Source organism: Hylobates moloch, unplaced genomic scaffold (genome assembly GCF_009828535.3).
Source record: "Hylobates moloch isolate HMO894 unplaced genomic scaffold, HMol_V3 SCAFFOLD_4, whole genome shotgun sequence".
Lineage (NCBI taxonomy): Eukaryota > Metazoa > Chordata > Mammalia > Primates > Hylobatidae > Hylobates > Hylobates moloch.
The window spans coordinates 171,002,608-171,017,929 of NW_026652279.1; the positions used below are offsets into that span (position 1 = coordinate 171,002,608).

At 47.3% G+C, this 15,322-nt stretch overlaps 1 long non-coding RNA gene across 1 annotated transcript; it reads left to right on the forward strand.

Moving 5' to 3' along the window:
- The first annotated feature begins 10,887 nt into the window (after positions 1–10,887).
- On the forward strand, positions 10,888–14,399 carry LOC116466518 (uncharacterized). The gene is made up of 3 exons (XR_004247584.1): positions 10,888–11,112; positions 11,345–11,526; positions 11,636–14,399. It is a non-coding gene; the product is annotated as an uncharacterized LOC116466518 (long non-coding RNA).
- The last annotated feature ends 923 nt before the right edge of the window (positions 14,400–15,322 follow it).

Sequence of the window (15,322 nt, forward strand, 5' to 3'; positions counted from 1 at the left end):
TGCTGGCTAAGGGTATTAGAGGACACCGGGACAGAGGCGTGGCCTGTCTCCCTTATGTGTCCCCAAAATGATCCTTATTGGAGATAAGTCTCCAACAATGTCTTGAATTTACGGAAGCTTCACTTCGTTGTGTCGTCTGAAACTGCAGTGCTACCCTGAAGAGCCTTGGAAATTCACATCACCATGCTCCTAAATACGCCTGGGTAACTGCTGAGCCTTTTCATGTGAATAAGGAAGCCCTCTAACTGACGTTCCCACAAATCTCCTGGGTCCCTCGGGGTCTTTGAACTCTGCCTGAGAGACAGTTTCACCACCCTCTGAGACAGCAAATTCATACATTTCTATCTTGCTCCAATTCCAAGAAAATGGCATTGCGTCCTTTAAAATGCAGTCAATTCTGAAAGCACACTTCTCCTTGCCTCCTCAAAGAGTGCTCACAACAGTGACTGATGGTTCATTCTTCTTCGTCTTCTTTCTTTAAGACAGTTTGTTCAGAATTTTTTCGTATGTGCTGCAATACAGATTTTAAGAGCTCATTAGCATGGTACAGCAGCTGCACCTTTAGAGGAGCGTGATCCTAATATGTAGAAGGCCGTTTCTGCGGCGGAGCGGTGCCTTCCGCAGGGCCCTGGCAGCCCTGGATGCTCCCGCGGCTGAGCTGTCCTGCATTCCGGCCATGCATGCCTCCGCCTTGTTCCTCCCCCTGTGGAGACAGGCGGCTGAGTCAGGCTTGTCCTCCACGGAGGGAGAAGCCTGCCATGCACTCCCAGAAGCTGCCAAGTCAACCCCCAGCCATCTCTTTCCAAGCACTAGCTACTCCATTCCCTTCCCTCTGTGGAGCTCTTACTTCCCTACTGTCTAACCAGTCAGACACCACATGCCCTTCAGTCCCAAGCTGTCTGCTCTGATCCCTTCGTGGAGTCTTCTGATAGAAATAAACTAAACAAGGCAAAACCCACAGGGAAGAAGGAAGTCCACAGGTTGTTTTAGACTCCAAACAGACAGGGATTGAGCTTGAAAGAGGGGCAACTGTCAATACCAGATCTTCTTGTAGAGCGGCCAAGAAGATCTGGTATTGACAGGTGCCCCTCTTTCACCTGGTAGTGACAGGCCCCCAATGGAAAATAGACATTATTGCATAGGCACTGACGAAACAGCACGCTTTGAAAAATAGCAAATAAAATCAGGCAAACTCTGCTGTCTTCAAAGTTAGAATCTCTTACTGCAGAGTCTAGGATGGTCATATTAGCAGCATATTAGGCACAGTGGCTCATGCCTATAATCCCAGCACTTTGGGAGGCCAAGGCAGGCAGATTACCTGAAGCCAGGAGTTCGAGACCAGCCTGGCCAACATGGTGAAACCCCATCTCTACTAAAACAAATATAAAAAATTAGTCAAGTGTGGTGATGGGTGCCTGTTATCCCAACTACTCGGGAGGCTGAGGCAGGAGAATCACTTGAACCTGGGAGGCGGAGGCTGCAGTGAGCTGAGATTGTGCCATTGCACTCCTGCCTGGGCAACAAGAGCAAAACTCCATCTCAAACAAACAAACAAACAAACAAACAAACAATATTAGCTGAAGATTAACAGACTAAGAAGATAAGGCTGGCCAGGGCGGCGGGCTGGGTGACAGGCCAGAACGGTGTCCCACGTGGCGCTTTCCCATCTCTGCTCACCCCCTTACCATCTCCTTGGCAGCCCTCCCAGATATCTTATCTAACAAAGACCGAGTCCTCCAGCCCCAGTCATGCCCTCTGCTGACCGCGGCCCCCATCAACATCTTGACTGCAACCTTGTGAAAAGCCCCGAGCCAGAGCCGCCCAGCCCCATGGCGCCTAAACTCCTGACCCATAAAAAACTGAGAAGATAAATAGTTTTGTTTTAAAAACTAATAATAAATTAGAGACTGAGCATGTTGCTGTCCTTCTTGAAAACTGTAGTATCTCCCTAATTTCCAAACCTCCAGGCCTTCGTAGGCTGTATTGGTTATCTGCTGCTGTATAATTAAACCACCACAAAATTTACCTGCTTCAGACAACCTACATTCATGAGCTCACAGATTCTGTGGGGTGGGAATTCAAGAGCAGCTGAGCTGGGTGTTTTGTATAACGTGTGGTTTATAAGGATGAGGAAGCCAGTGGGGCAGGAGATGATTGCCATCGAAAGACAGTTTGTTTCTCACATTTCCCAGGAAGAGAAGCACAGGGGCACACCACACCATGGGGGGCACATAGGGAAGCTCCAGGTGGGTCAAGGGGCAGAGGGAGCAGAGGAGACCCGGGTTCTTGTCTTTACTGCGGTTTGTGTGGGAAAAGTGAGGTGAGGCACCGTCAGCACACTTGGGGGTGTCTGTCCTAATTGTCTGCTGCTGGCCCCGGGGCACTTAGGGAGGGCGAGCATTGGCTCAGAGTGAGCAAGCCCTATAAAGGAGGTGGCTATGGTGTGGGTTCCAGGTTGGTTCGCACCCACAGCATGCTCAAAGCATGTTTGCTGTCTCTAGGAATGAGCTAGCCCTGGAAGGGGCAGGCTCTCTCGTGTCAGCAAGGAGATGTGTCAAATGGTCAGAACTGAAAAGGTACGATGAATACAGGGTGTTTCTGGCTCCTGGTGTCTTATGAGGTTGCAATCCAGATGTCAGCCAGGGCCACGGGCATTGGGAGGCTTGGCCGGGGCTGGAGGATGGTGTTTAATGTCATCCCCCTGCTGTGGGCCAGAGGCCTCAGTTCCTTCCCACTCGGGTTCCTGCAGAGGGCTGTGGGGTGTCTGCATGATAAGGCACGCGGCTTCTCCAGAGCAAGAGGTCCAGGAGAGAAAGTAAAGAGGAACTGCACAGTCTTTGTGCAACCCCATCTCAAACATCGCACATCCTCACGCTGCCTGATTGTGTTTGCTAGAAACGAGTTGCTAAGTTCAAACCACACTCAAAAAGAGGGGAATGAAGCTACAGCTCCTGAAGGGAAGAATGTCAGAGCTCAGTGTGAGTTACCTTTAGGGCCACCATACAGGCTGGGGCAGCCTCCCCTCTCAACCCCCAGCCGCCCATGACCCTCGCCCCCACGCCTTGCTTTTTAATGAAGGGTTCACGCCAAAATACTGTAGGGAGATTTTTCAAATCCCCATGCCCAGGATCCAGTCACTTAGAACCTCCAGAGGAGGGATCCTGCCGGTGCCTTTGGGGAAAGCATTCCATGTTATCTGATGAGCTCCCTGATTGAAACATGGCCCTAGGACGCACTGGAGTGTCTGCCACTGCACACATTTGTTGTGTGCTTGGCCTCTCGGTGTCCCAGGCAGGCTTGTCAGAATGCCCATTGTCCCCGTCTATGTGGGGAACACTGTACTCTCCTCAACCTGCTGCAATGCCACCTGTGATATGAATGCTTCCCAGAGCCCTCACCTGGCACAATGAATTGCTCCTTTCTCAGTGCTCCCAAATCACTGAAGACAGAGCTCCAGTGAAGCCCAGAGTACGTGCTGATAAAAGCAGAGTGTGTGTGCTTTTCCTTCTAGCTAAGCTGGGAAACTCCCAAGGGGAGACCCTGTGCCACATTTATACTCATGCCCCCACATCTGTCACTTGAGGGTGGCTGGCTTGTATTGGTAAATGAATGACTAAGGGAATGATACATGGTCAGTCTCTGAGAGCATCTTCAAGAGGTATTTGGGGAAAAGGGCAGGTTTCCTTCCTAAATGTTAGCTGTATCCTTCAAACAAGCTCAACTTCCTGCAGCTGTGTGTTTATATACAGATCTTATATAAACTCTCCTTGAAGTGGTTTGGTTTCATTCAAGGTGTTTATTTCATAGCCCTTCTATGTGCTATTCTCTTTTTCCTTGGCAACTTGACCTTTTTTTCCTCTCTCTCTTCCAGCTCAAATTCATACCTTCCAGACTTGGGCTGCCCCCTCTCCTTCTCCCTGCAGCCTTCCTTGACGTTCCCCCATCTCTGAGGCCAGTGGAGTTTCTGTCTCTCCTCAGGTGATTTATCCTTCTTTACATGTGGTCTTATATTGCTCTCTGGTGGTTTTATGTGCTTTGTCTGATCTCTCAACTCTTCCATGAATTCCTGAGAGCGATACTGTGTCTTCTGCCAATTTTGTCCTCCCTGCAGCAGGGTTTGTTTTTCTACTGAGCATTTAGCAATTGTGTGTGACTTGATCGATGTTTTTAGCAGGTTCACCTCTTAGAGTAACACACTCTACCTGCTGTCTACAGAGGTGATTCCAACTGCATAATGTCCCTGCAATTTTTAAAGAAAACGACAGACATAGGATGTCCTGAGTGTGATGTCCAGGCTGTGGGAGGTGTAACAGTCTCACTGCGCTCTGAACTAGCTGGACCTGTCCAGTGAGACAGCTTATGGGTACTGTTAGGAAAGGCTAAAGAACCTGAGATAGTTCTACTACTTTTTAAAAGACTATATATTTTTACGACTATTATCTCTTCCAGTCGTATCACATGAGGTGTGCAGGGCAGCACTGTTTCTCTATTAGCAAATAGGCTGAGGCCCACGAGACCAGGGGACTTGCCCAGGCCATAGCTGGACTCCTCTCATTCCTCTACGCCTCAGTGGTCTCTCTCTGGCTGAGGACAAGCAGCCACGGTAAGACGATTGATCTGTCCACCGACACTCAAGGATGTCCCGGAACAGCGCGAGGCGTAGGTGTGCTCTGTGTTCTGCGGGGCATGGCCAGCAGCAAAAAGGTGCAGGAAGGGCGGAGACTGCCCAACAGGAGAAAAGTGCCTCAAATCTTGATGTGACTACTGGTGAATGAAGCTGCCACGGTCAGAAAGGCGTTTCCTGAAATGTTCAGCATTTAAGCAGATGCAGCTGCAGGCCCTGCATCAGAAAACCAAAGGATGCAATATAAGAAAACCAACTGGATCTGATCAAAATTTTCAAACGTGTGCAAATGTTAGAGCACCCACAATTCCAGTAAGTTATGTGCTTTATAGAAGACCATGAAGAATTGAAATATTTCCTTCTGTTGTGTGACTTACATAATTTGAACGAACATAAAACACACCGACATATATTTGCTAGAACATAGCTTGCACGTATGTGATAAGTCAAGTTGACTGCTTTTTTTAAAATTCACATTTGTTTTCTATTCAGTTTTGTATTTTGTGTTGTGTTAGAAAAGAAGACACAGATGCTGAAGATATAGGAGAAAAAACAGTGCGTTTTTTTAATGGAAAACGTCTATCCATTTCCATTACATTTTGTGCATGCGTGTTTTCCTCTGCCATCATTTGATCCTCTACCAGCTAACGAGCGGGTTTTCCTTCTGGGACTTGGCTCAAGCGCTCCTAGGTCAGGCGCACACTTAGGTCTGAGACCGGCCAAGGAGCAGGGGCGCCCTCTGGAGGCTGGGAAGGGAAGGACGAGGTTCCCAGACCTGAGCCTCCAGAACAGAGCGCAGCCCGCGACCCGCCAGACTCCAACTCACAGAACTGGAAGGCAATGCATCTGTGTAGTTTTCAGCCCCTGAGTGTGTCGCAATGTGTTACAGCAGCAAGAGGAAGCTAATACGAGCATTATCCAAGGGAAAGACTTTTTTTTTTTTTTTCTGAGATCCTTGGTAGACAAGGGGATTGCAAAACAAGGAAGAAAACACAGGGGAAAACAGAGCATAATTTTACCAGAATTATCTAAGTGTTTTAAATAACGAAAAAGTGACGCATTTTGCTATGGAGGGCCGTGTGTGTGTGTGTGTGTGCACACGTGCACATGCAAAGTCATGCATTCAAACATCTGCTTGGAATATTCCATGTGCATTTAGCTGGAGTCAAAGGAAATTTTTTTAAACGATAAGACTGGCCCACCCTTCAAGAGTGCACCACAATAGGACATGCGCTGCAGGGGGCGAGTGTTGTATGCGATGGGATAGGTGCTTTCACAGAAATGAGCAAAGGTGGTGTGAGAACGGAAAAGGGAAACAACACAGCCTAGAAGGCCGGGTGGGGACTAGGATCCTCCAGACAGATGATGACACGTGAGCTCACATTGGCAGTGGGTGGTCATCCTGGCTGGGCAGAAAGGGCAGCAGGGAGAGAGGCTCAGAGGCAGGAACGCCCATGCTGGGCCCTCAAGGTGCGGCAATGCCCTGTATGGCGGGGAGTCAGGAGCGGAGCAAGGGGCCAATTTGACACTTCCCTGCCCTTTGGGAAAGTTCCTCTAAGGCATCTAACGCTCTTCCCAGATGAGCTTTAAATACCCCAAGACACAATTTCTGAACCTCCTGAGAGTTCATTTCATGTTACCATGGGTTTCCCCTTTGTCCTTCGGTCACCCCAGGAGCGTCTCCATCATCCTTTCAACAGTTATTTAAGGGAAGAATTGTAAGGAGTTTTCATCTGGGGCGTGGGGAGCAGAAGAGTTAGTCACAAAGAGGAAAACAAAAGGAAAGGAAAAAAATTAGAGGCAAAATTCTTTTGTATGAACATGAGTCAACGACTATTTTTATGAGAATTACTCTAATTTTTAAAAAAATGTTGTGCTGGACACAATTCCATGTAGAGCCATTGTTAGAAAATTTCAGGACTTCAGGAAAATCTCACACTGGTGTTATCTGCCTGCACCTCCAAGGTATGTTTATTTAAGAATTTGGCTTAAACAAAATATGAAGAAAAACAGCCACTAAATGACCCCGATCAATCCATAGCAAGCACAAAAAGAAAGGAGATAACATGAAATGGACTCTCAGGAGGTTCAGAAGTTGGGAGGTGGTCCCTGCTGTCTCCCATGGGAGCTGGGTACCGGGTGCCAAGCAGGAATTGGGGGACCTGAGCCCCCCCTTTTTTTTGAGGCAGAGTCTTGCTCTGTAGCCCAGGCTGGAATGCAGTGGCACAATTTTGGCTGACTGCAACCTCCACATTCCCAGTTCAAGCAATTCTCATGCCTCAGCCACCTGAGTAGCTGGGATTACAGGTGTGCGCCACCACTCCTGACTAATGTTTGCATTTTTAGTAGAGATGGGGTTTCATCATATTGGCCAGGCTGGTCTCAAACTCCTGACCTCAAGTAATCCACCCACGTTGGCCTCCCGAAGTGCTAAGAGTGCAGGCGTGAGCCACCAGGACCTGCCTGGGACTTGAGCCCTTCTCAACCCCTGTGGTTATTCTTCTGTCCTGGCTGCCTCCTTGGTCCCCACCTACCTGAACATTAAAGAAAATCTAGGTCTCTCAAACAGTTGAAAAAAAAAAAAACCAAACAATTTGTCATATACTAAGGTCAACCTTTCCTCCACCATTAAACTCATGCTTTTCCCCCTGAGGTGATAGATGCACCCCCAATATTCCCCTTATCACAACATTGTCATTGACAAGCAAGCGCAATGCTCTGGGCTCCAGCATCCAGCAGAAATGTGGGAGGCGCCCCCAATTTCCAACCTCTGATTGCCCGTGCCGGCTAGACCAGCTTGGGCTTCCAGTCCAGCTCCGTGAACATGGTGAAAATGGGTCCTTGCGGGCTTCCTGCTGGAGATCATAGGGGAGCAGAGCTGCCTCTGTCGAGCCTTTCATGGGCTCAGTGCCTGCCCTTGACTGCCTCCCATCCCAGGGGGTGCACTGACCCTGCTATGGTGAAGTGGCAGACATCTGGTTAAAAATTCAAGTCGATTAAAGGTAGTAGCGTGCTCACAAGGGCTTACTAAATGGCTCTAAGAAAAAAAAAACCCTGGATAATGTGGCATTTGCCAATTTCATGGCAAAAATACTCTGCCACAGCTGATTCCAGGCCCTCACAAGCACACCACTGACGGCAGACCCAAATGTCAATAGGGAAACCATGAGCATGTCCCATGGAAACATGGGGGAATTCCTCCACAGTCTTGGGATAGAGCAGAACTTGCAAACTAGTGATTCAATATAGAGAAGCCTTTAAAAAGTTGAAAATTTTGAATTTGTGTCAGGAATTATATGTGCCAACATGGAATATTAATTAAAATAATTTTAAAATACCATAAACAAAATTGAGGACAAAATCAAGGACAGAAATACATGTAATTTTCATCACAGATATTCTAAAAAAAATTACTTTTAAAAAAGACTAACCACCCAATAAAAAGTATGAAAATGACATGAACAAGAGTTTTGAGAAAGAGAAAAATCAGAGGATCCTTTAATAGATGAAAAGATGCTCAACTTCACTCATAGTATTTTTGACCTAGACTCATTTCTGTGAGTTTAATAGTACACCCTGTTGTTGAGGCTGAAGAGAAATAGTCATCTTTGTGTGCTGCTGGTGGGAATGCAAATTGGTACTGTTTTAGAGGGAAAATGTACAATATCTATCAAAAGTTAAAATGCTAGGCTGGGCGTGGTGGCTCACACCTTTGAGTGCTGGCTCCCAGCACTTTGAGAGGGTGGCTCTTTGAGAGGGGTGGCACTTTGAGAGAGGTGGCTCCCAGCACTTTGAGAGGCCGAGGCAGGCGTATCACCTGAGGACAGGAGTTCAAGACCAGCCTGGCCAACCTGGTGAAACCCCGTCTCTACTAAAAATACAAAAATTAGCCAGGCTTGGTGGCATATGCCTGTAGTCCCAGCTACTCAGGAAGCTGAGGCAGGAGGATTGTTGCAACCTGGGAGGTGGAGGTTGCAGTGAGCCGAGATCATGCCACTGTACTCCAGCCTGTGTAACAGAGTGAGACTCCATCTTAAAAAAAAAAAAACTTAAAATGCTGATACTCCTTGACCCATTCTGGGAAGGAAGATACCCTACAGATATGCCTGCACAGGGTTATTTATGGCAAGATTTTTGGTAACAGTGAAGTGTTAGAAAAGCAACTCAAGAGTCCATAAAAGAAGACTAGTTAGAGTGTGGTGCATCCGTAGTATGCAGTATATGCAGCTGTAATGAAAGAATGGAGCAAACTCTATGCATATTGGTTTTTAAAGATCTCCAAGGTAGTTTAAATGAATCATAAAAAAGCAATGTCAGACATGTGAATTTTATGCAATCTTTGGTCAAAAAACTCAAGAAAAAAGAATAAAAATATATTTATTTTATATGCATTGATACATACTAGAAGCATAAAGACAAATGATTGTGGCTTTCTAGGAAGGTAGAGATGAGCACAAGAAGGAGGTGAGTGAATGGAACAGGAGAGATTTCTCAATGTTTTACTTCTTATGTATTTTTGAACCATATGAATGTTACCTATTCAAAAATTTATGTTAATAGGTTTACAAAATAAATAACAGCTTAAACAAGTTTAGGTCACAGCTGGTAGATTCCAGGCCTTAAATGGACCCGCCCTGTATCATGCAACCTTTCTAAAGATAGAATGCTTTGTAGCTAAGTGCTAAGTGTTCCTGTTACTCCTCTCATGATAATAAAAGAGTAAAGAGAAGTATTGATAATAAGAGCTGGTGTCCTTGGAGCACACCTTGTACGCTGGGGACACGGCTCAGTGGTTTGTGTTATGTTGTATACTCCATGATTAGAATGCCCATTTCATAGAAGAACCTACTGAGGCATAGAGAGGCAGAGGCACAGCCCCAGGTTCACAGTTGGTTATTGCAGAGTCAGTGCTCAGGGCCAGCCCCACCACACTACAGGGCAAGGTCTCTTGCAGCTGCTGTGTGCTGTGGCATTCTGCAGTCCCTGGGGACACACGGTTACCCAAGGCGCAACATTCCACCTTGAAATGAAAAACTTACTCGGGGACTTGCTGTGCTCTGTGGATGTATTATCTCCAGGGTAGTCGGCATCAGGGAGATGCTGGGTTTCCCGATCAAGAATCCACAAAGCTGAAGATGAAACACAGCCCCAAACTGCGGACATTCACTGTACCCCTGCACTGTGCACACATTGTGGTATGTGCAGGACAGACCTCTGTGTCCTCTGGTCAGTCCCTGACGCGGTGATGGGGTAAGCCAGGCCATCCACCACATGTATGTGGCATCCACCTGAGATGCTGACCCGGTCTCTGTGAGTCACCTTCTGTGAGTGTTTCACTGATATTCCATGTTCTTCTATTCCACAGCATCAGTGTCTCCTGCTTCTTCCCTCTTCATCTCTCTCAGACTTCGTCTTATTCTCCCCTGGCCCTCCCCTGCCACTCCCCCTGGCTCCCCGTGTCTCTTCCTCTCCTCTTCCTTCGCCCTCTTCCATCCTTCTCCCCTCTCCCCACTAGCAGTTGTGCCAGCCTCCTTAGAGACACGACCTGCTGTTTCTCTACTCTGTTGTCCTCCACAGCCTTCTGTAAGATCAAATGTGGAAGAAACTGCCCATTCTGCGAATGTGCTTGATAAACGGAAACACCAAGAAGCTCCCTACATCCATGTTATTTTCTAATGGTAGCTTCTGCCATCTGTGAATTCTGTGGAAAGGGGCTGGCTATTTTTGAAATCAAGGAAATTGACTCTTCTATATTTAAGTAAATACAAATATTATACTTAAGTAAAATTCTATATTTAAGTAAAACAAATTTCATATTTAAGTAAAACAATTCTATGTTTAGGTACAAATTCTGTATTTAAGTAAATTCTATCTTTAAATAAAACCGTATTTCTAAATAAAGTTTTCCCATATTAGTTTTGTCTCCCCAGAGTCTTTAATATGTAGGTCTAGGGATGTCTATGAAACACGACGGTGAAAACCAGCACCTGCATGGACCCGTCTGTGTGTGGTTGTAGATCAGCAAGATACCAAGCCAAATGCACCCATTTCACTTTTTCACCATGATTAGACTGTGCTGTGTCATAGGAGGAAGACGGGGCTGTCACAGGGCAGCAAGCAGACATGCCTTCATCTTCATATGATTTCACTATTTCGTAAATGGTTTCTCAGTTGCTTTATAAAGTTAAATAAACCTGCATTGTGTAACCCAACAATTCCACTTTCAGGTATTTACCCAAGACAAACGGAACAATATCCATGAAGCTGTGTGGTTGTGTATAGCCGCTTTAATCATAATAGCCCCAAACTGGAAAGAACCTAAATGTCCATCACCAGGCAAATGGGCAAAAAAATTGCGGTGAATTCGTATCATGAAACTACTCAGCAATAAAAAGAAACAAATTCCCTGAGTACCTAACAGTGTGGACAATCTAAAACAATGCAGAACAAAGAAGCCAAACAGATAGAGTGAGTCCCCCTCTACAAAGGTCAGGAACTGGCAAAACTGACTTGTAGGGAGAGAAGTCAGATCAATGGTGGGAGGATTGTAATTGAAGGGAACACCCTCTGGGTGATGGAAAAGTTTCGTATTTTGACATGATTTGGGTTATACGGATGTATGCACTTGACAAAACTCATTTCAACACTTGATATCTTGAAATTACACCTCAAAACTTTGTTGAATCATTTTGTTGGTCCTTTCCATCACCTGCTTCACAGACCAGGGGAATGTACCTTTTGGTAAGCAGAAAACAAACAAAACGATGAGGCCAGAACTACAGCAACCAGCTCAAGCACCACTTCTAGCTCCAGGAAAGCTGTGTGACGCTGAATAGACTGCTCAATCTCTCCAAGGCTGGTGTTCTTATCTTCACCTGGGGATAAGAGATCTACCAGTCTAGGTGAGTGTGCACAACAAAAGGTATATTCATTTGCTAGGGCTTCAGTAAGAAAATAGCACCAACTGGGTGGTTTAAAACTACAGAAATGTACTGTCTCATCATTCTGCAGGCTAGAAGTCTGAAATCGAGGCATCGGGAGGCCATGCTCCAAGACTCTGAGTGGAACCCTCCTTGCCTTTTCCCGGCTTCTGGTGTTGCCGGTGGTCCTTGGTATTCTCAGCTCTTTAAGCATCTCTGCAACCTCTGCTGTCATCTTCACACAGCGCCCACCCTGTGCATCTCTGTCTTCATACGATGTTTTCTTCTTTTCATAAGGACAGCAGTTATATTGGGCTAGAATCCACCCTACTCTAATACGGCCTCATCTAATTATACCTGCAATGACTCCATTTTTAAATAAAGCCACATTCAGAGGTACCCGATTTAGGACTTGAACTTTTTGGGAGACACAATTCAACTCATCACAGAAAATAATCAGGGGTCTGGAAATTCTGTGTCAGTGAGATTGAGCCACTAAGTTATTAATAGTATTTCACTCATCTCTGCTGATATTTTTAAAGAACATGTGAAAGGGGTGAGGTATCTGATAGAAAGCCCTCTCTCATGTAATTGATGAGATAAGGACTCTAATTTTCCCCACAGAGGTTGTAAAGAGCACCTGAGCTGTCAGCCAAATCAAACTGCCCGTGGAAAGCAGGTGAACGTAAGGAAGTCATGGGGGTTAGACGCGCCTGGGCATGCCCCGTTCATGGTGGCACCGACCCACACAGCATACCTTCCCGGAGCTGGCGTGACTCCTGGGAGACCACAGTTTCTGAGAAAATAGAAAGCCAAGTGTAAACTGGACTGGTCACAAAGACTCCGCAGGGAGCTGGCTGCAGACACCCACTCAGTCCAGTCCTGTGGGCACACAGTTGGGTCTTAGGGGAAAAAGAAAGCTTAAGTTAAAATTGCAACAGCTCTTCCAGGAAAGAATTTTTTTAACCCAGGGACACAAAGAGCGCTGCTTTGGAAACGTTCTAACAGAGTGGAACATGAAGGCGAGCACACCCCCGCCCAGGTTTGACTCAGGGAGGACCCAGGGACCTCGGGCTGGAGCCCAGCAGGAGCCGGGAACTGCCTTCTGTGGTTCACAGCTGAAACGGGTTGCCATTCAGAATCTCTGACAAAGGGCCACCGACTTAAGGTCCCCAGCTTCTACACCTTCATTAGACCCCGCTCAGCAAGAAGGTGCTGACAAAACCCAGAGGCGTCCAATCCCACTTCCAGGGAAGCCCCTGCCAAATAGGCATGGGAGCCATGCTTCCCGCTGCCCGTCAGAACCAGCGATTTTGAATCTCTCTTTCCACAGCACTAGCTCCCGCAAGAGCCGCCCATCGTGCCGCTCAGCTGGGCTGGGGCTGCTGGGGAGGCCCTGTGTTCCCAGGGCTCTGCCCTCTGTGCCTTAGCAGCCACTGCTCCTGACTTCCATTCCCCCTTCAAAGTCCGTGGGAGGGAGGAGGAGGGAAACTAAGAGAGACTTTGGAATCTAAAGGAAACAAGGAGGATGTTTTCCGAATTCCCAGAGGATATGTGTAACTCTTTTTCTGCAGACAGAAGCTTTGTCAATACTGGGGTTAGTTCCTGCAGTATTTGGTAACCTAACTCAGCGGTTCTGGTTTATCCAGCCTGTGTGAGCTGGTCCAGGAAGACAAGCACCCTTTCCAACTTAGTCTACACAAGAGATGGCTTCGTTTTAGGAATTTTTTAAAAACTTGAAAACAGCTTTGAAACACAATTCATCAGTACATTTTCTTCTCATGGCATTTATATATTAAAAACATGTGCATGCAGGTTCTCCAGCATTAGAATAAGACTTAAAAGGATGGAAACCTACGTCATTTGTGGAGTATCTGTTTTGCTCAGAAATGGACCACGATAGCATTGTGGCACCACAAGGTGTTGAAGTACTACAGATAGCACAAGGAAGACCATTTGAACTCCAAAAGGCTGGTATTAATAAAAGCTAACAAGAGACAGTCCCCCAGGAAATTCAGGGTTTATTGCTGAATTCTCATGTATGAAAGTTTGTGGGATTTGTAATCACAGGGGCTACCTCCCAGGAAACCGTGAAAGCCATTTTTCCACCGTAGTTTTGCACTTAATGGACTTTGCCTCCCATAATTCAGGAAAATGTCTTTTGTTGTGCACAGTGGAGGCTGAGTGCTGTTGAGAATGTGTGTCCGACAAAGGGCCTCACGATTTGAGCTCTGCAGCCTGTCTCCCAGGCACTCCCCACTTCAGGAAGCGGCTCTGAGAACAGATTAATGACTGGGTGCCAAGGAGCAATGAAGTTCTCCCATCTTGTCTAGGGGCTGAGCTAATCTCCTTAAACCTTTGTACAATAGCGGGGCCAATCACCCAAACGATGCTGTCAATGTGCTTTTAAAACCCCACTTCAAAGATGGAGATCAAATGGGGGGTAATTGAAAGGGACAGCGATGTGAGGGGGTTCCTGAGACACCCCCCAACGATGACTATGAATGAGGCACACACCACTCAAATGACAGGAAGGCAATGCGTTGCGGTGGCTGAACTCCAGAAAGGAGCTCCGCGGGAATGATGAGGTCTGCGCGTTTTGCTGCTTCTGTTGCTTTTGCTGTTGGTGGGCTTTGAGAAAAACACGACTCGCTGGGCTCCCTGCCTTCTCTTTCTCCTGTCGAAGTCTCTACAGCTAGGACCCTCTTGTCCTGACAGGCCCAGCTCTGCATCTTGAGGTTCCTCTGACCTCCCGGCTGACCCTCCATGTAACCCAGGCTCACCCAGGACTCTTTGGGACCTGAAGATGCTCTATTCATCCATTTGTGCTGCTTAATAAAATGAATTCTGAACATGTCAGCGGCTACAGTCTCGGTGGCTCAGTGGGGTGGATGGGATCGCTGCTGCCAAGTCCTCACCCTCCCTGAACTAAATGCGTCATCATGGACTGTGAGGTCCCTCCTACTTCGAGGGAGGGCACCAGCCCATCCCCGTCACTGAGGTCAGGATTGCCTGTACAATCTTCATGGGTCTACAGCCTTTATTTTTTGCATTGAAGGCCGGCAGGGGGCTGGTGCCGTTCTGCTGCAGGGGTGGGTCGGCTGGGCTCAGTTCAGGTGTGTTCCACACCCATCAGCCTCACGGCCAGGGGGCCACATGACACACACTGTCTCCTGACAGAGCTCAGGAGAGCAAGAGGGGTGAGGAGATGCGCTTGGTGCCCTTACGTCTTGGTGCACTGGGCACGTGGTCAAGCCTGTTCACATGCACAACTGTCCACGGACACAACCAAGGCACAGTCCAATGGCACTAGTCCAAGGGAGGGGTGAGGACTTGGGGGCAGGAATCCAGCCCTTCCCAAGCCCTAAACCCTTTACAATGGAAGGGCAACTAAATACACAGGGAGACAGGCAGACTCACAAGTGATCAGAATAAAAATCAGTGCACATCCCAGATAACTGCAGCGGCCACGAACCTTGTAAAGACCCATGTTTTACAGAGGCAGCCACCAGCTTGCAGAAGCTGAGCTTCCTGTGGCCCTGATTCTGCATTACTGAACTACTCATAGAACCACTGTTTCAGTCCTCAAAGCTTCTGTCTTGGTCCCATTGCCTGACTTTATAACAACCTTGAAATACCCACCGGGACTGGTGATCTTATTCAAGATGCAGAGGTCCGTCTCAGGCCCTGTGCTGGGGCCTGCCTGTCCCCAGCCTGCCTGTAGGACTTTGGAGTCCGCAGTGTCAAAGTCCTTCTGCATTTACACCCTGTGGCCTGA